This window comes from Prinia subflava, chromosome 2 (genome assembly GCF_021018805.1).
Source record: "Prinia subflava isolate CZ2003 ecotype Zambia chromosome 2, Cam_Psub_1.2, whole genome shotgun sequence".
In the NCBI taxonomy this organism is placed as follows: Eukaryota; Metazoa; Chordata; class Aves; order Passeriformes; family Cisticolidae; genus Prinia; species Prinia subflava.
The window spans coordinates 12,265,790-12,293,636 of NC_086248.1; positions in this window are offsets into that span (position 1 = coordinate 12,265,790).

The following is a 27,847-nucleotide window of genomic DNA, read 5'->3' on the forward strand; positions in this document are numbered from 1 at the left end:
CCAGACCTGGGTTTGGGCATCATTCCTGTGTCCAACAGTTCCACCACAATATTGAGAATCTGCTAAATATTCTCATATTGCTTTAGATTTTTTTCTGCAACATGTCTAGAGATGATGGGTGTGGATATACAAACATGCATGTTATCAGAGACAAGTATGCAATATTTGGTTTATACCGTCATAAAAGCATTTACAGAAAGGAAAAAATGCTCCTCTTCTTGCTAACACTTGGCTTGCTGCTAACAATGAACAATATAGAAAGATAACCTTGAAAGGGACAATACCATCTACCCTGAAGACAATTAAGGATAAGAATTTGTCTCCCACAAAAGCAGTGACATCTCAGTATTTTTCTCAATATTTTTTCGTCTTCAAAATGTTTTGGCAAATTGCACATTCCCTGCTGTATTTTCTGCTGTCATCTCTTTTTCCTTGAAATTCCATGCCAAACAGGCCACTGTAGTTCTGATGTACTGTACTTTCCAGTTTTGTTGATGTGCCTTATGAAGAGATAATGCAATTATTTCTTCCTGTTCACTTCTGAAAAGAGTGTAATAGCTCAATAATTTTGTTCTTTTTTCACTCCAATATTATTTGTGCTCAACCTTGTCTTCCTTTCACATCAACTACTCTGCAGTGCTGATTTCTAAACTCAACTTCAAAATTATAGTGCAAAAAGATGATGATCCTTGAGACAAAAGGGAACAATTTCTGTCAGTCTCTACAGCTTAGACAGTGTCTCTCCAGAATATTCTCTTTCAGGTTTTTAGGGGCAAGAGAACATCTTCACACCAGTTCAATTGCACAGATGAAAAAACAAGAAAGGTTTCTGTAACCCCAGTGTCAAACACGTATGTTGCAAAAGGAGCACTCTAAACTGTGTACATGTGAAGAAGCCTTGCAGAGATTGCCTAGCTGTGTTTGTAAAATTTGTCTTAACATAGATGTGATAAAGTGAGACAGAAGTACAAGTTGGAATCACAGAATAATTGAGGTCAGAAGGGACTTTTGGAGGTTTCCTTGTCCAATGGCCATGCTCAAAGCCAGCTGATCTCCTGCGAGGCACCCAGGGCTGTGTATGGTTGGTTCTTAAATCTCCCAGATGGAGGAGACTGCACTATTTTGCTGAGTACAGTACATCAGAACTACAGTGGCCTGTTTGGCATGGAATTTCAAGGAAAAAGTCTGTTGCAGTATCTGACCACTTATAGGAAAAAGAGTTTAAACAGAGTTTTGTATATTTCAGCAGCCTTGAAGTCTGTCTTCAGTCTTTATACCTTCCCATCAAGCATTTTATACATATTGATAAGATGCCCCTGAGCATTTTGTTCTGCAGGCTGAACAGTCCCAGCACTGTCTCCTCATATGACAGAGGCTCCATCCCTTCATCCTCTCTGTGGTTCTGCAATGCTGTCTCCAATAAGTCTGTGTGTGTCTTGTCAGCAGGGGCCCAGAACTGCAAGAGCCCAGATGTGTCTCACCAGTGTGGAGCAGAGGGGAAAGATTATCTGCCTTGACTTGTTCTCCTCATTCAGTTCACAGTGCTGTTGGCAGCCCAGAATACTGCAAGAGCACATAATTGGCTCACTCATCTTCTTGTCCACCAGGACCTCAAGGTCGTTCTTTGCAAACCTCCTTCCCAGCTAGACAGCCCCTAGTCTAACATGGTGCATGGAGTGCTTTGCATTTCCCTTTGTTGAACTCATTCAGTTTCCTGTCAGCATGTTTCTCAAGCCTGACAGTGCTGCCTGATGGCAGCCTGCCCTTTTGGATATATCAATCATTCCTCTAAGTTTTATATCATCTACAAATGATAAGCTCTGTCCCATCATCCAGCTCCATAATGAAGATGTTTAACAACACTGTTCCCAGTATCTTGTCTCAGGGCAGTTTTATGTCTGTGTGTATGTGTTCACACATATGCATATTTAAAATACATATTGAAACTAAAAAAGGTGCAGAAAATACTGAATGAACTATATGTATCTCATTTTAGAAATCACTTTATGTGGACTGTCCTGATAAGAAGGACGAGGACAGGATGCTCAGGAAATCTTCACCTCTGCCTTGGATGGATGTAATAGGCAGGCACCATTCCAGGGACAAGCTGCCAATGGGATGATTTCCAGTCACAGCTATTTCACGTAATAATGACTTTGAGCAGAACACAGTGCCTTTGAATTCAAGAAGAAGCATCTTCTCACCTTTTGAAAGCTGCACAACCAATGTTACAGCATAGGATCTTTCCTGGAAGCAGGAACAACCATCCTCATGTGGTTTTTCAGTGGGAAAGGAACTTCATTTCCCCAGCAGACAGCCTTATACCTTATAGCACCAGTGCAACTGTGATCTTATTTGTAGATGGAACTAAACAACTGCATTGTACCTTGACTCCTTCTGTTCTCAAGGTAAGGATGTTTTGATCGTAAGAATACTTACAATGACAGAAGAGACTTTCTCAGAAATTGAATTTAATGTTATAATAATCAAGGTTAATTAAAAAAAATTGAAAAGGGGCTTTAGTTAACTAAATCAATTTTACTTAGAGACCTTCCAAACTGAGTCTGATGGAACTTTGGAGCATGAAATATATATGTCTATACATAGTTTCAAACACCATAATTTTTAGTTCAACGGAGTAATTTCTGGAAGTCCCTCTAATACATCCATAATTTAAAGCATATCTGCTTATAGTATATGTGTTAAGTGGAAAATGGAAAAGGAAAGGGTTAAACAGAGAGTATTGTGTGCCACAAGCAAATGCAGAATAAAGAGAGAAAGTGTGGAAGGAGGTGCAGAAAGACAAGTCTGTGTCTGTCAAAACATGAGAATCAGAAATGATTAGAGTCCAAATTACAAGTCTGTCTGTCATGAAGCATGATAGATTTAAAATACAGGAGAAGGCAAATGACAGTTAAAGAACAAGCTGGAAAAACTGTTGCCAAAAAAGAAATATCACAGAAAAGTAGCCTGACACAGCCAATCAAATTAAGAAAGCTTTTCTTGATGGAAAATTGCTTATTGGAAAGGAAGGTAAATAACTGTCTAGAGGAGCAACAGACAATGGAACTGAATGAACACTCTGAACATCACTATTTACTGTGTGAATCATTAGTACTGAATCCATAGCCAACTAGATTGGGAAGAAGTTCAGAAATTGTCTGAAATGTTCTGTGCACCTGGACAAAAATTCGTTTGACACAGCATAGTTCATTCATGTCTGTGAAAGACAGACTTTTTCTGCTAATGTTCCTGAATATATCATAATTAGCTAATATTCTTTCAATTAAAAAAAAATACAATACAGGATAGATATTGAAAAATATGTGATAGTCTAGAAGTCATTTTTCAGTGTGACTGGAAAGGATTCTTTGTACATATTCATATTTTATTTATGGCCTGCCTTATAAAACACTCAGCTTGTCTTTCCTCCAGGTTCATATGTAAAATAATGGTGGCTTTACATATAAGTTTGTGGAACAAATACAGAAAAATAAGGTTGAATGTCAAAACTCTATTTCCAATTTAGAGTTCCCAAATTGTCGGAATATTTGTAATTTCCCTTAAAACCTCAGCTGTTAAAATCAAAAGAAAGTAAAATAATTGAAACTTTTATTTAAAAGAATGATTTAGACACTTCAGAATGTGACTTGGCTGGAGTGATGAAATAAGCAACATATATTACTCAGAAAACAAAAAGAAGAGAGAAAAATGCAGTATGAATTAAATACATATATATAAATAAAACCCAACAAAAGTAAAAACAAAAAAGACCCTATGCAAACAAAATCAGCCTTAAATTACTTTTTTGGGAGGCAAATCCATTATTTTCTATATCTTAAATATTAATTCTGCAGCACTTGACATCAAGGGCACCACAGCAACCAGGGAGTAGGTAGAAGTTTGTTAAAATTTTAAAGAATTATGAGCTAGCTCATAAATTTGAATTTGTGTTCCAGCTCAGAATCTAAATTTGGAGGTTTCCAGATCATAGCTTTTGCTTTGCACTCACCTCTAATTTGTGTTGAAGCATAAATAAGACTGAGTGGGAGAGTGAGGTCACAGGGAAGCGAGCCCATCGGATATACAATGACAAGTTTTCTCTGATCCATTTTGCTCAGTAGTCAACAACTACCTTTTGTACATTTAGATTACTGAGAAGAGGTAGCAAGGTGACTCCTTGGGAACATGATGAACCAGCTTTTAGGCAATGTGTTTAAGGGTACTTTTTCTTACAAACTCCCTCGGCCCCGAATATGACTGGGTGTCTAACCCCAAAGATGCATTTCCGTTCTACCTGAGCCACCCAAAGTCCTGAGTATCCTTCAGACACAGAGCTTCCAGCATTCATATAATTTTGCTAAGTTTTATGTATGTTTGTAGTTGACAATCAATATATAATAATATTTACTGAGGTTATATCATAGAGTAAGAAATAAGTTCTGAATTTGCCCTCAGCTAAACAAAGCTGAATAAACCAGGCTGCTTTTGTACTTAATGAAAATTAGAGCAATTTAAGAGATACTCTATCTTTATTAGTGATGGCTTTCCTCTCTCCCTGTAAGTAGTTCTCCTCTAAAGCACTGGAAGAGCTGGTATCTCTAGCAGATGATTTTAAAGTTATACAGATAGTTATCTCATATTTACACACAGTATAAGATGAAATATTGTGCCTAGAATGGCTTCAACTTGCCAATCTCTAACACCTTGCCCATAAGGAAATCCTTTAACAATGGAATGAAGTCCAAACTAAACAGAGTGGAATTGTTTTGAAGGATGGTTCATTTCCTACTTCTGGCTTTTTACTGTTGATTATTTAGGCACTCATTTCACTTTATAAATGGAAACTGAATCATAGTTTACCACTGGAAAATTATTGGAAATCAGACTCCATTTGTGTTACAGACACAGCTATTTCCTCTCTGAACAGGAAGACTATGCTCAAATGGTCCTTTTGGGAGCTCTGAATGATAAAAAACCTGTTTCTAGCCTCCTTCAAAAAGATCTGCACAGTGTTTTCATACTTCACTTAGGAAAAAAAAAAAGTCAGGATGTCCCTCTTCAAACATGGATGCTAGAGCAGGAAAAAGGAAAGATGAATCTATATTCTTTACTTATCTAGACATCATAAAGTCTGTTTGCAAACCTGGAATAAGACAGACCCCCTAGATTCTAGCTTCTCTCTTTATAAATCATTGATCTTTATTTCTTTTCATATATATTTAGGGAAGAAGACTGGAAAAGGCAGATCCATGATGATACATCATCATGATACATGATACACATACATGATACATGATACATGATACATGATGATACCTACATCTGTGAGAGTATTTTTGTAAAAAAAACATATTGTAATATGGAAACCCCTTCTGCTCATCTAAAAATTCTGACAATTTCCAAAACAATAAAAGCACTCCACCCTTTCCCTCTGGCATTAGCATCTGTCCTTCTCTAAGAGCAGAAGAAAGTTGGAGACATTCAAAATTTGTCTTAAAAAACAGGTGCAGGATAATTGTGGTAAGTTCTGAAGTTCTGAGACTGTAGAGGAATATTTTAAGAGTCATCCAAATCTGGTAATCTCAGTGAGTCTGAGAGCAGAGGCAGTGGGGTTGGGTTGGGAAGACTGTGGATCCTGAGGGGATGGGGAAGGCAGTTACCAGCCATTTCACAGGTACTGCAGGGCTGCAGCTCAGAGCATTCCAACCCCAACTGTGCCAGTATCATACGCACAGAGAAGTTGTTTTCTGTCATGAAGCACTTGATCAAATACCCGTTTGTGTATCCCAGATGCCTCCAATTGTCTTGACTCCTTATGAGTGGAGAAACATCAGCACTTCTTATAACACAGTTTAGTTCCTCTTCAATTAGATATCCCTAATGGTTCAACTGAATCACATTTAAAAAAATTGTTTTTTTCTTTTTCTATACAGGGAGTGTAGGTTGACTGGCTTAGACATAAACACCTACACTGAAGACCACTGAAGTTTTTGTCTACTTTAATTGCAAATACTTGTCAAAGTACTCCAGAAAGCCTTTCACAAATATTGAATAGGGTAAAGTGCTCTCTCTGGACCTTTCCTGCAAAGTAACTTCCCAGTCAGCTGGCTCCAGCCTGCACTGTTGCATGTGGCTACTCTATCCCAGATCCAGGATTTTGCAGTTACCGTGGTTGAGTTTATGAGGTTCATGTCATCCCATTTCTCCAGCTTCTGAGGTCCCTCTGAAGTGCAGCTCTACTTTGGAGAATATCAACTGCTTCTCCCACACCCCCCTGTCTTATTGAGGGTGCACCCAATTCCATCACCAAGTCACCAGGGAGAATGTTAAAATGTACGGTCTCAGCATGGACCCTTGAGGAAACTGGATGTCCCTTGGGCTTCACAACCCTGAACAAAAGCATTTGAGGCTGGCCATCCTGGTAGTTTTCTATGCACTCACAAGTCCAAACATCGTGATTGTATCTTGCCCTCTTAGCCATGGAAAAATCCCTGTCGGTCTCCCCTCACCCACAGAGCCATCTGTCTCTTTAGAGAAGCCAATTAAACTGGTCAGGCTTACAGTTTAAATTTGTAAATTTATGCTGGCTCTTACCAACCTTTTTGTGCCTCCCATGCCTGGACATGGCTCCGAGGAGGATATGCTTCATTCTCTTTCATTCTCTCCCCTGCCCAGCTCCAGCCCTGGGTATTGGGCACCCCCATCCAGGGCTGGGGACAGACTAGGACATGGGCTTGTGGGTGAACCAGGCTCAAAGCACCTGTGGCCAGGCAGGGCTGGGCCTTGAGTAGCTGGAGATCAGCCCTGCTGTGTCACTGCTGAGCCAGGGGCTGGTGGCCAGAGCAGGCTCCTGGCCTGTGAGCAAGGTGGAAGAAGCCCGGGGAGGCTGCTGAGGGGTGGTGCATGAGAGGTGTCTGCACAGCCTTCGAGATATGGAGGAAATCACAACCAGGGGAGAAAATTACAGCTGTATAAGGCCATAGAAATGAGGGGAATTAAGATCACCATTTTCAGTGCTTCACAGGAGAGAAGAATGGGTATACTTTGCAAATCCAAGTAATATCTGTACTAAGCCACTCCGCCACAGAGAACTTGACCACTCATCTGGCTGCTCCTGATGCAACTGATCCCTCCACAGCCTGGATGGTCAGAGAGGAGAGCCACGGTGACAGCTGGTGTGCTGCTCACCAGGGCTCACCTGCCCCCAAACAGCTGTCCAGATTGCCATCACACTTTCCACACTTGCACTCTCCTTGGGAAGAAAAGCAAATCATTCTAGTTTCCATATTTTTTAAATTATATTCCCCACTTACGGTGCATTTCTGTAGAATACATATAAAGAAATCTCTGTCAGCAGTTTCCACAACATTATCCTGACAAGCACCTCAAACTAAGCACTCTGAGCAGCCATTTGCCTGATTTCCTGACCTCTATGCTTTCAAGAAAGGCTGTATATTCCTGTATGGCCACTATAATTCACTGCCTGGTGGAGAAATAATGGCTTTGATGTAAGAGATACCAGAATGCCACAAGAATTAATAAAAAAATGCCTATACCTCATATGCTCTCAGGATAAGGCAAGAAAAATAGCTAGGAAAAATTCTTAAACTAATATGATGAATTGTCTAAAGGGAACATTGTGTCACTGATAAAACAGAATCAGACAAGGGTATGTGCTACTGTGAGCACAGGTCTGGTCCTCTACATTACTGTACAGTTTTTTTCTCAGTTAAGTTCCTCCTTAGTAGCTAGTATGGGGTTATGTTTTGGATTTGTCATGAAAAGTGTGTTGATAACACAGGGGTTTTTAATTATTGCTGAGCAAAGCTCACACAGCATCAAGGCTGTTGCGGTGTGCGTTTCCCAGGACGCACAAGGCAGCGTTGGGTGTGACACATCCCCTGGGGAGACTCTTCCTCCCCGCTCAGGAACTCCGATGGTCTCAGCGAGTACTTTTGGGGCGCAGAGATGAAGCAGAGGTGAGACGGGTCTTGGGGTAAACTGAGGAGATTTATTAAAGGTACAACTGAAGAATAACGCCTAAAGCTGAACCCCAAGGACTGGGAGCACGTGTCCCACTGTGGATTTTATACACAGGCAATACAAAGCAAACAACCAATGAGAATGAACTCAGGGAGGAGTCTAAGGCGGGTGATACAGAACTAAATCCAATGGGAATAGCAGAAGCAGTGTAATGATACAAAACAGCAAATGATATATTGAGCAAGGGCAGATTGGCAAGGAAGGTTCTGGAAACAGAGGCAGGGATACAGAGAATTGACACATAATGGCATGTATAATTTAAATCATAACACACAAATGAAATAAAAAGCTAGCCTGAAAACTCAAAGCAAAAACCCACACCACCACACAAGGCCTTTTCTGCTCCTCACCCCACCCCAGCAGCTAGGAGGCTGTGGGTGCCCAAGGAGTTGAGAAGGGACATAGCCAGGACAGTGACCCCAACTGACCCAAAGGATATTCCATAACATGTGGTGTCAAGCTCAGCATGTAGAGCTTGGGAAAGAAGAGGTAAGGGAGGCAAGTTCAGAGAGATCACCTTTGTCTTCCCAAGTCAATGTTAAACATGAAGGTTCTCTGCTTTCCTGGGGATGGCTGAACCCCTGCCTGCCTGTAGAAAGTGGTGAATGAACACCTTGCTTTGCTTTGCCCAATGTGCTGGTTTTGCTCTATCTATAACTCTCTTTATCTCTACCCATGTGTTTTCTCACTCTGACCCTTCAGACTCTCTGCCATCCCACCGGGGGAAGGGTGAATGAGCATCCATGTGGGGATGATTTATCTACTACAGTAAACCACCACAATTACTAATATCCTGCATTTCCATACCCTCAGCACCATGCTCAGAGAGCTGAGTGACACAGGATACTTGTTATAACATGTGCAGAAGCACTTTTATCATCTCCTTCCTCCATACCTCCAGTTTAGGAATTTGTTGTCAAATATCAAGGGGATTAGATTCAAATGTCAAAAGCAGATGTGAAGTTATGAGTAAAGCTTTTTTAATAGGACATATATAAACCTGTATTTCAAAGACCTTAGATAAAGAAATATGAATCAGTTCAGACCATTCCTGTTTTGCAAAGCTATTTAATATTCTAGACTGCTGGTCTGCAGGCGTCCAAATGGAATGCTAATTATCTACTTTCTTCCCCAGCTAAAAGCTTCACTGAGGCTGACAGAAGGAAAGGCACTAGACTGTTGAACAACAATACCATGCTTTCAGTGTGAAAGACAACTATAAAATGTTTCCTGCAGCCTAATTCTTCCAGCATCAGCTGATCCTTTACTAGTCCCTACTTGACACCAATTAATCTCTCCTCTACAGTTTACTATTCCCCAGGGCCTTAGTTTTTTTCCTTTACTTTATGCTGGATTTAAAATGGAGGTTGGGAAGAACACCTTGAGTGTCAAACACAGTGATTAATACATTCAAATTCATCCTAATCTGATGAGATGTCTTTCATTCCAGTCTTTCCTTGCCCAGCAAAGGTATTCCCAAGATTGCTAGTTACCTGGAAGGTCTCCATCTTCTTTTCCTTAAAACAAATAACCCAACTAGAAAGCAGAGGGAAGTTCACCATGTAATGCCAAAGTTCACCCATGCCAAGCCAAAGAGACACCAAGGTAATATAATGCATATTTTTTATTGTGTTTCCCCACTAAGAATATTTAGGCTAGATTTTTGAAGGCCAGAATATTTAGGCAAGGTTGGTCAAGAGGGATAATATTACATGATACATTTGGAAATAGTCAAACTTTGGACTTCCCATGTCCATAATGTACATACATGAAAGGTTTTCTTTTTCTCTAGGAAAACATGTTCAATCTCTTGACAATTCCAATTCATTTCCCTTGGACCGTGGTAATCAAAATGTGTTTTTATTATGATTTCTGTTAATAGCTATCAATATCAACATTCTGCAAGAGCACTTTTATTTTATATGTTGATGGCCTTGAATAACATACAAGTTAACATACATAACATAGCCTATTCATAATATCTTTTTCTATAAAATGCTGGCTTCTTGCAGACATTTAGCACAGATCAGACTTTAAATATACATTCCAGCATTTATTATTAAGTTTTGTATTTGATGCTTTTGACAATCAGCCTATAAGTAAACTAAGCACAAGTTAATAGCTCAAATCTCTGTAATCACTGGAAAGGCAAGTTATTATAGCTTATACTCTAGGTGATAAGTAAATGAAATAGACTCCAAGCCAGAGCATGGACCTATTGTCAATGTTTCCTCTCTCTGGAAAGGTAAGGATTAATTTGAAATGACCCTTTCATGTCAGTGTCACTAATGAGTACTAAGGCTGCAGCTTCAAGAATTGCAACACTGATGCAACAGCTTGTTCTGTGAAATAAGGAATTCAGGCTTCTCTCTCCCTTTTTTCTCTTCTATCAGGTGCTGGCAACACACTCCCATTTGGTTTTAATTCTCAGCTGAGAGAAATCACCAACCTATAAAACCCTGAAAAAAACAGAAAAATATGGATAATTTTCTATTGGACTGTGAAATAGAACTGTTTATGTAAGAGTACACAAAGTATCTTGGCCAGTATAAAGAAGGACAGAGGGTTATGATTCCTGGAGCTGGGAAGAAGGTAAGAAAACTTCTGAAATGGAGAAGGGAATGATAGACCTGGTCTTCTGGAAAGTACACTCCACTAGGGTCACACAGGTGTCCATGAACACACAGGCTGAGATTACACAGGGAAAATCAGTTCTTCCCAGAGAAGAGCAGTTCAATTAGGCAGTTCTCTGAAGTCCAGTGTCTCTTTTCATATTTTCTTCTAAATTTGCATCTCGTCTGAATATGTCCAGGAGAAAAGGTCTGGAGTGACACTGGCAGGAACCAGAGCACATCCTCCTTGTCCCCCTCATTCTCACAGTTCCACAGCTCATTTCAATTTGGATCATTTTTCTGCTTGAGTGCTTTCATTCTCCTCTTCTGAATCTTTCTGAACTCTCTGGTTCCATCAACTGTCTGAGTTCCTAAGTACAGCAGAAGCAACCACTGATCAAAGTTTTTAAATAATCTTCCCCATACACAGTCTACAGTACAACATAAGCATCCATAAGGCTCCTCCTCCCAACATTCCCACTTTCTTCCAAGTCCTTGCACGTTCAGACCCAAGGGCCTTTTTCTTCATTTGCACAGATTCAGTTCTGCTGATTCTGAAAAAAAATATTATTTAAACTGCATTTTTATGTGCTCAGTAGGAAGAATTGGAACAACAGCTGAGAAACCGTGTTTTGTTTTATGGCCAATATGGCACGTGTAAAACTTGTGGAGCAGCAGCTGAAAGCCTGTGTTTTTGGTTTTGGGACCAACTTGACATCTTTTAGCAATTTTTTTGGGCAACAATTCAGAAGGCTCTGGTACTTCCCCCTCCCCAGACACCAATCTGGTATCTTTCTATCTAAGTTTTTTGACACCTTTTGTCTGTGGAAATCAATAAACAAAGTCTGAAAATAATTTTCTTTGCAAAAAAAACCTGTTATGGAAATTTCTAGTATCACATTTGGCCAACGTATGACTTTAAATTCAGGGGTTTCATTTTTCCTTGCCTATGTTATTTTATATTTATTATACTTTATCTTAAAAAATAATTATTTTTTCTTTTGAAATATGAATCTTAAGATGGATATGTTCTAGGTCCATATTAAAGTGAATAATTAGCAAAATTTTACTACAGAGTTTGAAAGGTGATTGCTGAGGCTATTGCAATTTTTTTATATGGCCTCAGATATTTTTTGCATGCCTGTTCCCTTTAATGGAGTTTTTATAAACCTGCTATTCATGAAAAGTGACAAACAACTATCTTATACCAGGAGTTCACTGTGAATTTAAAGCTAGTGCCTCTCATGATAATCCTCTGAGCATTTTTGGTCTCCCAGCCACATGTAAGAGATTAACTGTATTGCAGCTTCCATATCTAAAAGCCTTTGTCCAGCAAGAAATATAATTCTAGGGTAAGAGATATCACATGTACTTTTGCTAACCAGGGACAAAGCTGAAAAGAAATTTAATTTTACATGGATATCAAAGAGTACTTTATATCATGATAATAAACCTTCATTTTATTTGATGTATCCTAGACTAAAACATACCTGAGAAAGTTGCAGGTATGACTTGAAATATTTTGTTTCTCCTAGCTTTTAGTTATTGACATGTCCTGTTCTGCATTGCTGTTCTCTGTTCTTTTAACTGAATATACCAAATAAAAAATGGGGAAAAAAAAAGAAAAGAAAATTCTTTTTTTTAAAAAAAAAGAAAGGATTGACACTTTGCTGGCAAACTTAATTTACTTCAATATAATATGTTTGTTAGAGTTTGTATTTCATTTTGGAAAGAAAATGTCAAATACATCTTCCTGGAGAAAAAGACCATTCTACCATCTCAAATACGTGGCAATAGTACACTGCAGGAAGAGCATGAACTATTATTACTTTAATTTAGTTCCTACATTCATTGTTTGCTCCCTATGATTATACAGAATTCTTTATAAGATGTAAAGATGTGATTTCCTCAGTTCAAGAAGGCTGTCCAGAAGTGTCATAGTAAATACAACCATATGAGTCTCTTAATGTGGCACCCTTTATAGATATTGGACATGCCAGTAAGTGAAATGAAATATAAGGGATATCGTGATACATTGTTGAATTTTTGCCTTATGAAAAAATAATTACCCCTTGAGAATGTGGTAAATGCATAAGATGCAGAAATAAATAACAAACATCTCATTACAGTATAATTGTTCTCCTCCTGCTTCTTCTGTGAACATGTACAGGGTACACACTGGCTATTGTTCATTTCCCTTATAAGTTAAACTTTCCATCAAGTTTGAACAAATTTTACTGTTTCTGGTATTCCTCCTGAGCAAATTCTTGTGAAGCAGTAAACAGTACGGCATCCAAGAGTTTGTTACCTCTCTGACAAAGTCTAAGTTCTCTGTGCTAGCTTTGAGATAGATATCAAGATCTATTTTCAAGATAAATTTAATTTAATTTCCCTTCATAAAACCATTTTCCAGGCAAGATACATGAGCTGCTTTGATAAAGGAGTTGTTTTTTTCTTTCCAGAGATTTTTCACATCAACAGATCAGCCCTTGACATCTCAGGTTAAGCTATCTCAGCATAATCACTGATACCACAGGGTTTGCAGAAAGCAAAATAAGTACTGTGAAGGTTTCAGGTGAAATATTAATCTACCTGACAGGAGCATGTCTGGAAAGTTTCATCTTCAGCATTCCAGTGATGCCTAAATTCTTCCCACCTGCTGGAACGACACTGATTTCCAAATTATAAGGTAATTTACTATTTAAAATTTGCACTTTAAAGTCTGTTTAAAGACAAGAGTTTATTTGTTTCCTGTAACTCTGTAAACTTCCTAGCAAGCAAGGGCTGGAAACTGAGATTTTTTTAACTGTTTCTTAGTTTCTTTTTCCTGCTTCAGAGAAAAGCCAGGTCTCAGAGGAAAACTTCTAAAGTCCATGAAAGATACCATTTCTCTATTCCGTGGCTGGGAATGGACAACACTCATTTAATCAATGTGCAGGGCATTTTTTTTACAATGGGGTAAAAAACCCACAAGGGTAGCTTTACTATTCCAAAAAGCAGGTCCTTTTTAACAAAATTCAGACAAAATTAGGAATATTAATACTGTGTTGAATAACAGATACACCATGTCAAATGAGTAAAATATTTCTGCCTTGAAAAACTTTCCATGCAAAGAACACTTTAATAACTTTACCTGGTTTACTTCTGTAAAATTCAAGGTAAGATGATTTTTTTTAATTGTTATAGTTATTTTTTATTATTTCATTTCTTCAGCACAAAAGGATAGGGTATGGTTAGCTTACAGAGCTGAAATATGTTATGGGAACTGGAAGAGAATTTTCCTGGAACACATAAATCTAGAGCAGATGGAGCTCTCATGAATACAGTATCAGACATTTCAATGAGGGTTGAAAAATGGATCAGTTACAATTAGATCCTACAAGCATAATGGAACAGGTCTTATTCCCATGCTCCATACTCAGAGGTGTATGTGCAGTCCTCATATATCTCTTTTAGTCTGTTTTCTAATATTATCTCATCATCTTTCAAGAGCGTGCAAAAATATACCTCCAGAATATCAGCCAGTGTAAGTTCTAAAATGTGTGAAATCAATGTGTAGGAAAGTCTTTGCTTAATGTGATATATTTGCAAAATTCAATTTAGGATTATTTCTTATTTAATTAATTTTAGAATCTTTGAAACACCACAGCTTTTTTGTATACATATCCTCAATTATTTTTCATAACTCCTAAACTTCCTCTCATTTACTTGTAACTACATAGTACAAACTGAAGATAAATTATTTGATAGTCATCACATAGCATGCTATTTTTGACAAAAGAACTATTCTGATCTGCTACACCCATTTTAGGTTAATGTAAATCTGTAAACTAAAGGAAAGTAACAGAACTCATTTATACATGAGGCCTGATCTCTTTCATCTTCATTGATTAGGAGACAGCAGCCAGTACCCTCTTATTTGCTTTACTTTTACATATAAACCTACATATTACTAACAGGTCACTTGAGTAGATATGTCAGCTCATTTGTGTGCAAGGGCAGTTGATTTTACCCCTAAACTAAAAATTGTGGAAATAATTTGTACTCCATAATCACATTGAATTTATCCAAGGTTTTTAATTCAACATTGGCTCCAGTAGAAATGTTTCCCAGTATTCTAAAACAATCTTTAAGGCATTGTTCTGGAGGAAATTATGGGAATCTTCAGAAGACCAATTTGAGTCAACCCTGCCTGTTTAGAAAACTGAGATATCCTAAAAGTGTACAGTAAGAATTTTTTCCACTAGCTTAAAATATAAACTGGAGACATCTACACCTGAGGTTGTCACTCTCTTTGAGCTTGTCATTAGAGGGATATAAGGGCAAGACTCATTTGGTCTAGTTTATACTGAAATTAAATGCATTAAGTGTGCCATTTTTTCCCCAGTAACTATGAAGGGAGTGAGGATGACTAGCTGACACATAAATGTCTATATCCTAGATAATAAAACTTGTTGCTATGTCTCCCACACTACAGATCTCAAAGAATTACCCTTGTAAGCAAGCAACAAAAAGAACCCAATTTTCAGGTTATTTCTAAAATGAGGGGGAAAATCATATGTACACATAGTACTTGAAACTATAATAGGAGAAGAGTTAGAATTGGATGTGAACAAAACTGGACAGAGAAAGAAGCACTGGTTAAAAATTTGCGATGAAATGAGATTTGTAACAAAATTTCTCAAGGTCCTATTCTGTGCCTGATTTTATTCATTTTATATAAAAATAATTTGTGCACATGATCAAGAGACTAACAGGGCCTCTCTATGAAAACCACACTGTACTGCAGGTGGTTCTTCATAACACAGCAAGGAGGGAATGTGTCTCACAGGCCAACTCAGTTATCTAAGGCACCTCCATCACTGAGGAGGAAAGTTCAGGAGTTGACTTTGATGATCCTTTTGGGTCCCTTCCAGCTCCAGATATTCTGAGTTAATGTCCATCCATCACCACTGTCATTTCTATTAGTCACCCCAGAAGGCCCAGAGAAGAACAAGTAAGGGATGTGATCTTATCATCAAAAGTTACATTCTAAATAGATTTTTCTATAAAATAAGTGTTCATCATCTTGAAATAGCAGAAGGCAAGAAAGACCTGAATATCCTTATTCTGTCAAATAGTGTCATGTGACTCTAAGCAGGCAAAAATAATCCTAGTATGCTTCAGGCAAAGTGATAGAAATAGAGACGTGTTGATGCCATTATATAAGGTGCTAGAAAATTCTCCTCTGAAATACTGGATCCATTCCATGTTCAAAGACTGTGAATTTAAACTAGAACAAACTTGGAGAATAACCTCTATACAGATCTGTAAAAGAAAAGTTGAGATAATGTATATGGAATATCATAAATATCTGTAAGCACACATGGTGAAAACCACCAGAGAGGAGAGAAAAAAAGAGCTATTAAGTTAATAGATACTGCTGGCACAGTAGCAAAATGGTGTAAAGCACTAATGAATACTTTTAAACTGCAAGTTAGGAGATTTCTAATACCAGGAACAGCTTTCAACCAGAAGCAGGAGGGTGAGAAATCTTAGCCAATTTTATAATGAGTCTTGCAGAATTTATAAACAGGTTTCAGTTGCCTGTAACAACAGGGAGCAGGGCTTTATGACCCACTAAGTTTTTCTGGCCTTATGCCCAAAGATGCAGAAGGCACAGGTAAAAGAAATTCTCTTGTTCATTTAAATGGGAAGTTTTCACAAAACTTTTATAGGTATGAACACTGGTAACATGCTTACTTTCATGATAGTAAATGAATGCACTCATTGGTCTCTTTATTTTGAAAATCTTGTTATACTTTAGCACTATTTTTAATTGTAACAGTAAAATTAGTTGTTTTCATTTATAGTTGGGCTATAAGGGGCTTGGGTGTCAGGTGTGATCCTTACTTTTCATATATATTCATAATAAGACAAAAGAGAAAGGAGAGAAGCATAGGTTGTTTTGGTTTGGTTTTTTGCTTGCCCTTTGGCTTTTCCTATGTTGTTTGTTGAAACATATTCACTGCATGATAATATTTCACCTTTGTTCCTGAGAAAAGTAGAACTGGAACCCTCCAAAGTTGAATAAGCTACATTTGTAAGTATTAAACATCTGTAGGATGCCCTGTAATTCATTCTGTGTGTTTTGTTTAAGGTAATTTTTGCCAACACTCTTTTGCTTATTTATGTTTAATGAGGAATGAAGTTAATTTTTATAAAAATTAATAAAATCAGGAAACTCTCGTAAGTTATTTATTACTATAGAAGCCATTTTAACAGTCTCTTCAAAAAAAAAAAAAAAAAGTGAAAATCCTTTCATTGCTGCTGTCAGACAATAGGTTTTCCAGGTCTGGTTACAGATGTTAAGAGTAATAGCCATGAAGTGTTATTTCAATATCAATGAAAATAATATAATAACAACAATAAAATAGTAATTAGTGATATCTATTAGCACAGTCTTATTTATATCACTACCTTCTACTCTGACTTTCTTTTTCTTTTTTTCTTTTCAGCTAGCTGTTTTTCCCCAAGTGTATTCCAAATTCGGTCTCTACAGACCTCACTTGAGGTCACAGAAATTAAATAGTGAAAAATCTGAAATCAGTGGAATAAACATTCATTTCATTTATATTCATCTCATTGAGGATAAGGTCCTACACAAAAAATAAAATTGTTTCAGTGTTGGTTTAGAAGACTGGGTTAGCAATATGGCTGGAGATGGAGTATGGCACTAACTAAAATTAGCATTTTTGTAAGCGGTGGTGCTTACTTCTATGTTTGAGCAGAAAAACAACACAAGCAACATCTGCTTTCTCAGATAACTGCTATCATTCTTTCTCAGAAAGAATAAAGGATACTGAAGATATAAAAGCTGTGGAAAAAGCAAAAATATATTAGGTCACTTGGCCCAAATCCCAGATTAAGTCAACCACTGCTCCTAGAAGAGAACCCTGAATTCCCAGCTCTCAAGGAGCCGTGCCAGCCACTGGGAAGCATCACCAGAGTTGATTTAAAGGAAAGTAACCAGGTAAAAGAACCCAAGATTACAAATTTCAGAAAGAAAAGCTTTTACTTTGTCTAGTAACTCTGAGGAGGTGTGCTGCAATTTTTTAATGCATTTCTAATTCTAGTTCTTAGGCAGAGGATGTTACAGTACTTTAGTGCTGTTTGATTTTTAGTGAATAAAAAAGTGCCCACTTTTGCAAAAGGATGAGTACATTTTCCATTACAGGATACCAAATTGCTTTGTACCAGTGTGCTAAAGTGTACATAAAATCTGCAAGCCATCATTAAGAGTGTGTGCAGATGTGTACTACTCAAACAGGTATGCCCATAAAACAGGTTGCCATTTACTCACATCCAGCTGGTCATTACTGCATCTTTGGCAGAATTTATTACCCCCACTTAAATTTGCTTACAGAGATGCTCACATGAGCACTTTGTATCTTCTGAAGCAAGTGAGCTGAAATATTTTGGCTAATGGATCTTGGCAGATAAAGCTCATTAGTTCTTAAGCAGAACAGGCACCAGACACATATGAACACTGACTGTATCCAGATCAGAAAGAAATAACCTCATTGTTGTTTCCAAGTGATTTATCTTAACACATTGACACAGAGTTTAATTCTTGACCAAATCTGAATGACAAATTTAGAAATTACAGATAAGAAGAGGCCTGAAAGAGACCTTAACGGGCCATCTCATTCCTTTCTATCTCCGTATTTCTATATCATTCCTGACAAGTTCTCATCCAGCTTGTTTTTCATTAACCTCCAGTGATGGAAACTTCATTGCCCAGGCAATGCATTCCAGTGCTGCACTAACCTTTCTGTTAGGAGGTTTTTTCCTGTCATCTGATCTAATCTCTCTTGTGCTAATTGGAAACCCTTGCTGTAATCACAATATATTATTCAGTTGGTCCACATCCCTCCTGAACTGTGCACAAAATCAGACATTAGTGCTCCAGCTGACACCTTATTAATGCCAAATACAACAAATATTTCAGCTGCCTTAGAGAGAACACTCCTATTTACAATTTTTTTTTCAGAAAGGCATAACATTCTTGTCTCTTGTCCAGTTTGTGAGCCACAGTAACTCAGATCTTTTTGTTTAACCCGACATTTTTCAGATTTTACTTACAGAGAAAAATTCTCTGTGTATCACTTTAGAACTGTGTCTGTTTTTTCTGTTTTGAAAGACTGTGGTCAGCTTGACCTAATGATATAGTCTGCAATGAGGCAGAGACTGGACAGGTGACATCCTTAAAACCACAGGTGACATCCTTAAAGCCTTCTCAACCTGAAAAATTCTACAATTCTCTGGCTTTCTGAAATAATTTTGAACTTGGATTCTGTTCTACTATGTGCTCAAAGGTTGTCCAGCTTGTGTCATCTGCAATTTTAATAAAATTATTATATCTTTGCCTTTCAATTATCACAAAAAACTTTGCACAGTTTTTAATCCAGCACAGATCCTTTATTCCAAAATTGGATATATTTTTCCAGATTGACTATGACTCTATGCTAAAATACTCATGAAGTAATTGCCATGTAACAGTAGTAATTTTCCCTGCTCAACACAAGTTAGACCTAAGTGTTTGAAGTCTGAAATACTCTCAATGACAACGTATGTGTGGCTTCTTCTTCAGGATAGATCTGTGCTCTCCCCAGACTTTTACCCTCTCCCAGAAGATCTAACAGAAATACCATCCAAGTCCAGGTCTTCTACCCTCCTTCCCAGAGATAATGTCTCATCATTTCAGTGTTATTCCCAGCCCTATGACATGTTCCTACATGGATGAACATCAGCAAGAAGCAGTAGCCACTGGGGCAGATGAGCCTCAGCAAATTCTTCATGCAATCTTGGATTAAGAGTACTTGGATTAAGAGGATATACAGCTCATGGAATATCAAGGCCAGTACTCACATGCATCATTTCCACTCTCTTAGGAATCAATTGCTAAATAATTCTGTCTTACTTATTGTCTTTACAGTTCTGCATTGCATCTCACAGTCTCTTGCTTCTTTACTACTGATATGATAAACTATATGGTCTCACCACGCTGGTATTATGGAGGTAGATTCTGCCTTAAGTAGAGAACGTCAGACTCTAAAGAGCAACCAGCTATAGTCAACTTCAAAAACTCCTTTCCTCTTTTCCATTCCTCGTAGCTTCCTATGGGACCTATGTTTCTTCTAATTAGATCTGACAGTCAGTGACTGCAATTAAAGCCATCCAGACTAGTGTACTGCACCTCCTGTTCTCTAAATCTCCTTGTGGAAACAATAAATGGAGTCTTGCAGCTTTAAGCAGTAGCCTGTTTTTTTTCATGACTCAGCTGCTACAGACCCATGCAAGCTCACCAGCTCCTAGGTTTCACATCAAAATGATGGCCTTGGTCCTCAAAGTGGATAATTTCTTTGCTCCTGTACCTCAGCAGCAGAATTCTGGGAATAAGGAAGTGATTTCTTTGACAACTCTGGTTTGGCTGGGAGATGAAGAGCTGAAAATCCATCCAAGACTTCATTTCTTAACAGCTTTTATTTTATAGAGCAAGTAATCAATTAATTTTCTCTCACCCAAAAGTCCACTTCTCCAGTTTGAACATGGTCTCTAAAAACCGAAGTAATCATTTCAAGATTGTTATTTGTTTAGGTGTCAGAGTAATGAAAGACAACTCAACTATATGACTGTATAGATACACAGTTGGTAAAAAACAGAAACAGTTGTGTGATGAAAAAGGGTGGAGAGGAAAAAATTAACAGCTTTGTTACTGTGTGTATATCCAGTCCAAAGCTCCACAGACAAATTAGGAGAAAAAACAATAGTTTTTAACTGTGCCAGTGTGACTTTGTAGCCACTGCTCAGGTGGTGTCAGGGATGCCTAAGATGTACCAAAGGTGTATCAAAAATGGCAGAATGGGTATCTCCTTGTACATGTCGTTTCTTTTCTAGAGGGATTGAGGTCTGTTCAGGCAGCTTGTAGCATTCAGGGAACACTATTAATTTCTGTTTCTGCCATCAAAAACACCCTCTTGAAAGATCCCTAAGACATGAAGAAGGACAATCCACTTCTCTCCTTCCTGCACTCTCATTATGTAATTTAGTCTGGAAAATGTGATGTGATGGTTCAGATGTCTTCCCTTTTTTACATCTTCTTTCCATTATCTGAAATGCCTTTACAAATGACATGAGACTGTCTTCACTGAGATTCGTTTGAAAAGTTGAATGTAGGAAGCAGAATTCAAAGATTATGATCTTTAAAATCTGAAGATTTAAATCTTTTGGGAATTATATAAGAACCTATTATTTCCATAAATTATAATTTGGGACACTTCGAGACAAATGTTCTCAAGAAAATTTGTAAAACTACTCTGAAACTTAACAAAATTCAACTATCTGTGTATGCAGAACAATGTGTTTATTTGCTAGAGGGGAAAAAACCCAAACAACTCTTGGCACCAGAAGGTTTTAAATTCTTATTTTTCCTCCCTCCCATACTAAATCCTGGATCAGCAAAACCTGTATATGTTTTTATCTAAGCTGAGTGACAGCACTGGAAATTTAACCTCATCAACATGCTGTAAATGGTTTGAATTAATTAATTTCCTCTGGAAATCTGTTGTATCCTGCATTTCACTTTAACCCCCTATGAAGAAGGCCCAAGGTGGAAGTATCAGTTAGCAGCATAAGCACAGCTCAGTGACAACTTTGTTGTTAATGAAAAATGGTTACTGTTCCACACAGAAACCCATTGATGTTGATAGGGCCAATGCTCCTGTGAGCAAACATCTGGTCTGTGTTAGATGCTAATTCTAATTCTCAATCAATATTTTTGGACACTGCTATTGTTGGTAATTTATTGATATTACCTGGGTGTTCTGCAAAGCTATTTTGATGTACATAAAGCACATTTATCTTGTAATAATTTATTTCATAAAAATTTATTAATATTACTTCAATTTATATTGTCATGTTGGTTGGGTTTGTAAAGATACACATCATAATTACCAACATTCTTGTCTAAGCCTCATTTAGATCTCTTAAATGTTCCCATTTGAAGAACACTGTCACTGGTCATTTGTGTGTTCTGTGCTCAAATCTGCCAAGATGTGGCAATCAAAATACATGTAAAGAAGACCTCTCCACATCCAAAATAACATTATAAAACTAAGCCTCATTAATCCACATCACAGGAGTAAAGGGACTGGAGACAAGAAATATCCACACTGTTGAAGTTCAAATACTTGCCTGCAATGCCTGTATTTGGATGGTAGTTGCACCAGCAGCTGATTGCTGACTGTTGCTGATTGTTCTGACAGAATTTTTTTATAAAATAGCAAAATACATTTTATACTTATTTGATAGTAAGGAAGGGGCTGCCATCTACCAGACATTTGTAAGTACATCTATATTGGAACCCATGCTGGTAACATAACAAATGATGAAAGTTAATAAGAATGTTCTGGCAGTTCAAGCAATAGTGATCTTAATTGATTAAACTGAAGAATTACACTGCTTGAAAAAAAGATGTCAGCATGAAGAGCCTGTTAGATCAAGCAGAACCCTTAAACAGCGCAACAAGGGAAGAAAGAACTCAGATTATGAGTAATTGCACTAGTACAATTTTCCATCTGGACATTTGGATTTTTGCAGATATGGAGGCAAAAAAAGTCCATGAAGCCAGACAAGTAGAGGCTTGAGAATGGGAGCAAGGGTCAGGGAGTGGGGGCTAGAGAAAATTAAGAGTGGATAGAAGAAGTTAGATGAGGGGCAAAGTAAGAAAATAAACTGTGAGTGGAGGAAGGAGTAGGACCTGGTTTGAATCCTAGGTCGGGCTGGGAACAAGGTGAGAGAAAACTTCCAGATTGGGTTGACAAAGACTTCGTGAGCAGAAGGCAAGAACCAATGTACTCTGACCCTGAGAATGGCTGGACTAAAGGGATTTAAAAGAGGTGCACTAGGGAGAAATTTCTTTCCTAATTTTAGAGGCCATTACTTTGTATCTTAAGTATTTTAATGTGGGGGATAATGGTGAGATATGCACTGTAAATCTAGTTCATCAGAAGGGGGGCTGTGGTTTGAAACACATTGTTAAGCAATGAGGAGATCTTGAACATCCTCTTTTGTAAAGAATCCTTGGTTGCTATGGAGGCAGTTTCAAAAGTCCTTTGTTACAATATGTGTTTTCTGCTAATAAAAAAAAAAGAGGTCACACATTTTTGGCTTAAAGTGGATAACCCAGAAATTAAAAAAAAAAAAAAAAAAATCACTGAAAGAGTGTAAAATCAGAAAGTCAGGCAAAAGCATGCTGCCCATAGGGAAAATACAGTATATAACTATGGAAAGAGTAGACAGACAGGAAACAAAGAGTGTACATTTTAAGAATAGTTTCCACTTTTTACTGGTTATCTATTTGCAGAATGAGAACAAACTTCATGGGGAGGGGAAGGGCAAGCCTGCTCTTGCAGTCAGGAAATCAGACTTCTGCAAACTAAGGATGAACTGAAAGCTTCAGAAAAATCCATCTATCTGTTCGAGAGGGCATCTTTCTTACACTGCTCTGAAAGGTGTCTGAGCAGTTTTCAAGGAAGGAGAAACAGGCAGTTCATCTCAAGATGTTTCTCTTTTCTTACTCCACAATACCAAGGGACTGTGTTTAGCATTAGTCTACAGTTCAGGTTCTTGTGGCTTAAAGAAAAGGAGAGTGGAAGGTGTGGGCTTGCTTTTTAAACTTCTTTTTAACGAGTTAGAGACCTCTGGGCATGTGTCACCAGTGAAAATCTGCCTTGGCAGTTTCATGCTGGAGAAGCTGTGTTGCTTCTGGGGTGCACTGCTATCAGCGAGGACCCTGCACAGTCAGCATGAGCCAGAGAGGCTCTTGCTGAAGAGCAGGGACACCAGAGCAGGGATGGCATCCTCCAAGCCAGCCAGGGCCCATCTGAACCGCCTGCACTGCTGGGAGTGCTGCAGCCCCATTGTGTGTTTGCATCTGAGGCTGGGGAGGAGGGGCACACACTGTGTGAGAGGGGCCCTTGTGGGTGGACTGGGGCTGGAAAGCATATGTGAAAAGCAGATGTGGTGTGTGTTCCAGAGTGTGACAGCAGGGGCTTGGGAAAGAAGTCTCAGTAATGACTGTGTTAAGATATTTTAATAAAGAAGTTACCTAGTGTAAATAAATCCATATGTTTTGTAATCCATAGTCCCATTCTGCTTCAGCATCTGGCAATATGGGGATTTAGCAGTGATAGAATTAATGGCATAGCTTCCTATGATATTTAATGGGGAGTGGAAAACAATTAATGACTTATTTTAAATGACAGTTTCAAGAATAGTCTTCATTAAGGAAGGCTCACAATTAAAGGAGATTATGGTTTCTAAAAGCCAGGAAGAATTAAACTAAATAAGAACAACTTGGAAGAGAGATCCACATGCATAAGCAGTTTGTTGTTATGTGCTATTATAACTAGGAAGTCTCAAAACTTGTCATGGAATTGATTTGAGGAAGAAAAGAAACATTTTGGCTAGATTTTGTTTCCTGCACTAGAAGTACCCATTTTATCTGACTTTTATGTAGTTTTGCCAATCTTTTTCTACCCTCTCAGTTCCCTTTCCCACAACCAAGAAGCAACTTTGTCAAAAAAGAGCAAGGAATGGACATGGAACAGGTGGTGTGGGGGCTTTTTGCTAGAAAATACTGACACAAAGTGTTTTTAATTCGCTTGCTTTGCCAATGAACTTTTTCAGAAATAAATAACCAGCTTTGTCCTCAATCTCTATGGATATACTAGGTCAAGTAGCTTGTACACAGAGTTCCTGTTTGCCTCTAGTTCTAATCCTGTAAAACCACAGATCATAAAATGTTAAGGAGTTGGAATGGATCTAAAGATCATCTGAATTTCTATTTCAAGAAAACAAGGCACAGCGTCTAGGGGAGCATTGTCAAGCTATTGCTTCTCTTTTTTTAATGTATACAGTTCTTTAAAACACTCATTGAAGAGACCACTGGAAAGAAAACTGACAATTATTAGGAGTTTTAATTATTTAATTAATTGGAGTCTGGAGTCTCTTTTAATTATTAGGAGTCTGGCCATGAATATGCAACTCTGCTCTTTTCCCCTGACTTTTGTCTTTCTCTAGAATTGTGGTCAGTACTGTTCATCATTTTCTTGAGGTTGACCATGTCTTAGGTTATGTGGGATGCCTCTGAGATTGTTTTGAAAGCATGCAAGTTCATAAAGGACAGTGATAGTTGCAGTAATACTGCAGCACACTCAAGAAAGCCTGTGGCCCCTCTTCAAAAGGGATGGGACACTGCCAAAGGGATTTAAAAAATGTTGTCCAGAAATCTGTTTATTATTTCTATAGTTATCTGAATGTCCTTGTTAATGAAAGTGTTCTGCAATTTTCAGTGTTTGTTCACAATTTCACACATCTCTGACTTTCCCAAGGGAGAAAAATATCTACAAATTTAATACAAAGTAAAAATGTGAAATAGGAACATTCATAGTTTGCTAATCATCACTATAATAACCAGGTGTGTTCTTGGGAATTATAGTTGCCTAAGGGCCACAAAGTTGCTCAGCTATTTCCTACTGGTTTTGTCCCTTCAGGAAAAGGAGTGTCAGGACCTTCCTCTCCCCACTGGCTGGTTCGTAGGTGGGTGGGTGTAGGGAAATGACAAAAGAGAGTGCAAAGTTACGTTGTTTTCATAGTTCTGCTGCCAGTAGCTAGCCCTAGGGTAGACAGGCATAGTGCTAGTTAGAGGTTTGCCACGGCAGAGATTTCTGAATTTAAAGAAAAGTGCTTGTTCTTCACTCAGCCAGGCACCCCAGAGGCTTCACTGCATACAAAACAAACCTGCTGCATGCTGCTACAATTTTTTACATTCATGCTAGCTAGAACTTCCCCCGGAAAAAAAAAAAACAAAACCAAATGCAGTCCTAGAAGATTTGTAAGGAAGAAGGATCCCAGTGCCCCTGCAGGCGGTGAGGGCGGGCTCGGCTCGGCCCTGCGGGGCGGCGCGGGGCTGCCCAGGCCGGGGCAGGGCCCGGCTAGCCCCGCTGCTGCGGGCAGGAGCTGCCCAGGGCTCCCGGAGCAGCTCCAGGAGGATCCGAGCGGCACAGGCTCCTTCATGGACACTGCCCTGCTGGGAGATGAGTGTGACAGAACCCTGCCCTGTGCCCCCCTGCTCCAACAAATCCCCTCTGCTCCCCTGGCACACATACCCAAACCCTTTCCCGAGCAACCTGCAGAGCTGGCAAGCATCTGCCTCGGGGATGACTCCTGGAATGAAATCTGGTCTCTCTGGTGTTTTGCTGGATGGACAGGAGTCTGAAAACAGGTCTTGCTGTCAATTTATGCCCTTTCTGTTCTTGTGAGTTCAGATGATCACCTGATTTGGCTTCCGAGATAGTGATGAGTGGTGAGGGTACATTCACCTTCTCCCAACATGCAGAATATTGGCCAGAACTAGTCAAATTTCTCTGATGTCCCTGGAGCATTGCATTCTCTCCAGTGGTTAATTTGTATGGGAAAATCTGGGCAGCTTGTTTACACACTCAGATCACCAGGTCTATCTGGGTATTGTGATCCCTGAATAATACCAGCAAGGATGTTTCTGTGCTTATTTTTCATGTCTTTGTGGCATGGGACATGGCCCCTAAGATCCTTTAGAGGGTTTAATGAGTCCCAGCACCTTCTCAGTCTCCACCTTCTGTGCCACTTTGTCATTGCAGCTTTTGGTCTCATGCTGCAGACCTTCAATTACTTCATATGGTGGTGGAGGGGGGTTGCAGAGACATATAGAATAAGACCTTCCTAAATAAGCCATCTCATGCATGGTGTCCTATAGTTCACAGAGCCATAGCATAGAACCATAGAATCATAGAATCACAGAGTTATAGAATCATAGAATCATAGAATGCTTTGGGGTTCAAAGGGACCTTAAAGATCCTCTCATTCCAACCCCCCTGACAGAGGCAGGGATGCCAATAATTTTATGGTTTGGCCTTGCTGGCATAGGTGGTACTTTCCAGTCCTAGTGTGATAAAAGTAGTAAAACAGGGCCAAAACTGGAATATTTGGTTTTTAAAGTGGTATCTTTAAAGTGTTGTGATAAAGTAGCAGACATGCTACAGAGAGACACACCGTACATTGTTAATGGCTTTTAAGACATTGCCACTCCAAAAGGACTCCTTTCACCTGGGATCTTCTGAAGTCACTGTTAACTCATTCATCGTGATGACAGATGAGGCAAAAGTTGGCCATGCCCTTAATTTAGTCATCTCAGTAAGATTTTTGAATAAATATTTCTCACTATGCTGCTTGTTCCATGCCTCTAATGAACAGCCTCTCCATCTTTTAAGAAGTTGACAAGTACACCAATGTCATATCTAGCCCTGTTAGGCAGAAATAAGCCATGTTCCTCAAACATAGCTGTTGAAGTAATACTAGATTGTCTATTATTTTTTAAGTGAACAGATTTATCTGAAGAGAATGAAAAAATACTTTCCATAGCTTCTTTATCTCACTGCAGTGGGAAAAAAGAGACATCAAATTTGCTCCTTCTGTGCTTCTGGTTCTTTTGCACAAATGCATTTTTCTAAAAAATTTTACTATTATGCCCTAGGGAGGAGTGTTAGCAAAATCCAAATATTAACATGTTTATTATTTTTTGCATATGCATTTTCCATTAATATCAATGGAATTTAAATATGTACATAGGGAAAGGAAAACAAACAGTTAATGATCTAAATGAGAGAAAGGGAAACATAGGGCCTCCAGAAATCCAGTTATCTGTGGGAGAAGGGGTGGGGGGGAATTATTTTCCTGAATTAATTATATCTAACAGAAATGGAAAAAACCTGATGGGCTTGGATCATTTCCCTCCGCCCTCTGCAGGGAAGGGATTGTATCTATGTTTGTCTCTCACTCTTTGTACATTATCTACTCCTGGAGACCTTCAGTGAATCAAATGCCTTCAGAGCCTTTTCATTGGCAACCAATTACCATGACTGTCGAGAAATGTTTTCCTGATGTGCAACATTAGAAAGAGAACTGCTTCCTCAGCTTGGAAAATACATGGCAAGTTATTTGTGTAGTTAACTGTGACAGAGAAAGCAAAGAGGTAGGACTAAGTGATCAGAATATCTCAAATGGGAAAGGATCCATAAGCATCATCAGGATGCTCCCAGGATAAGTAC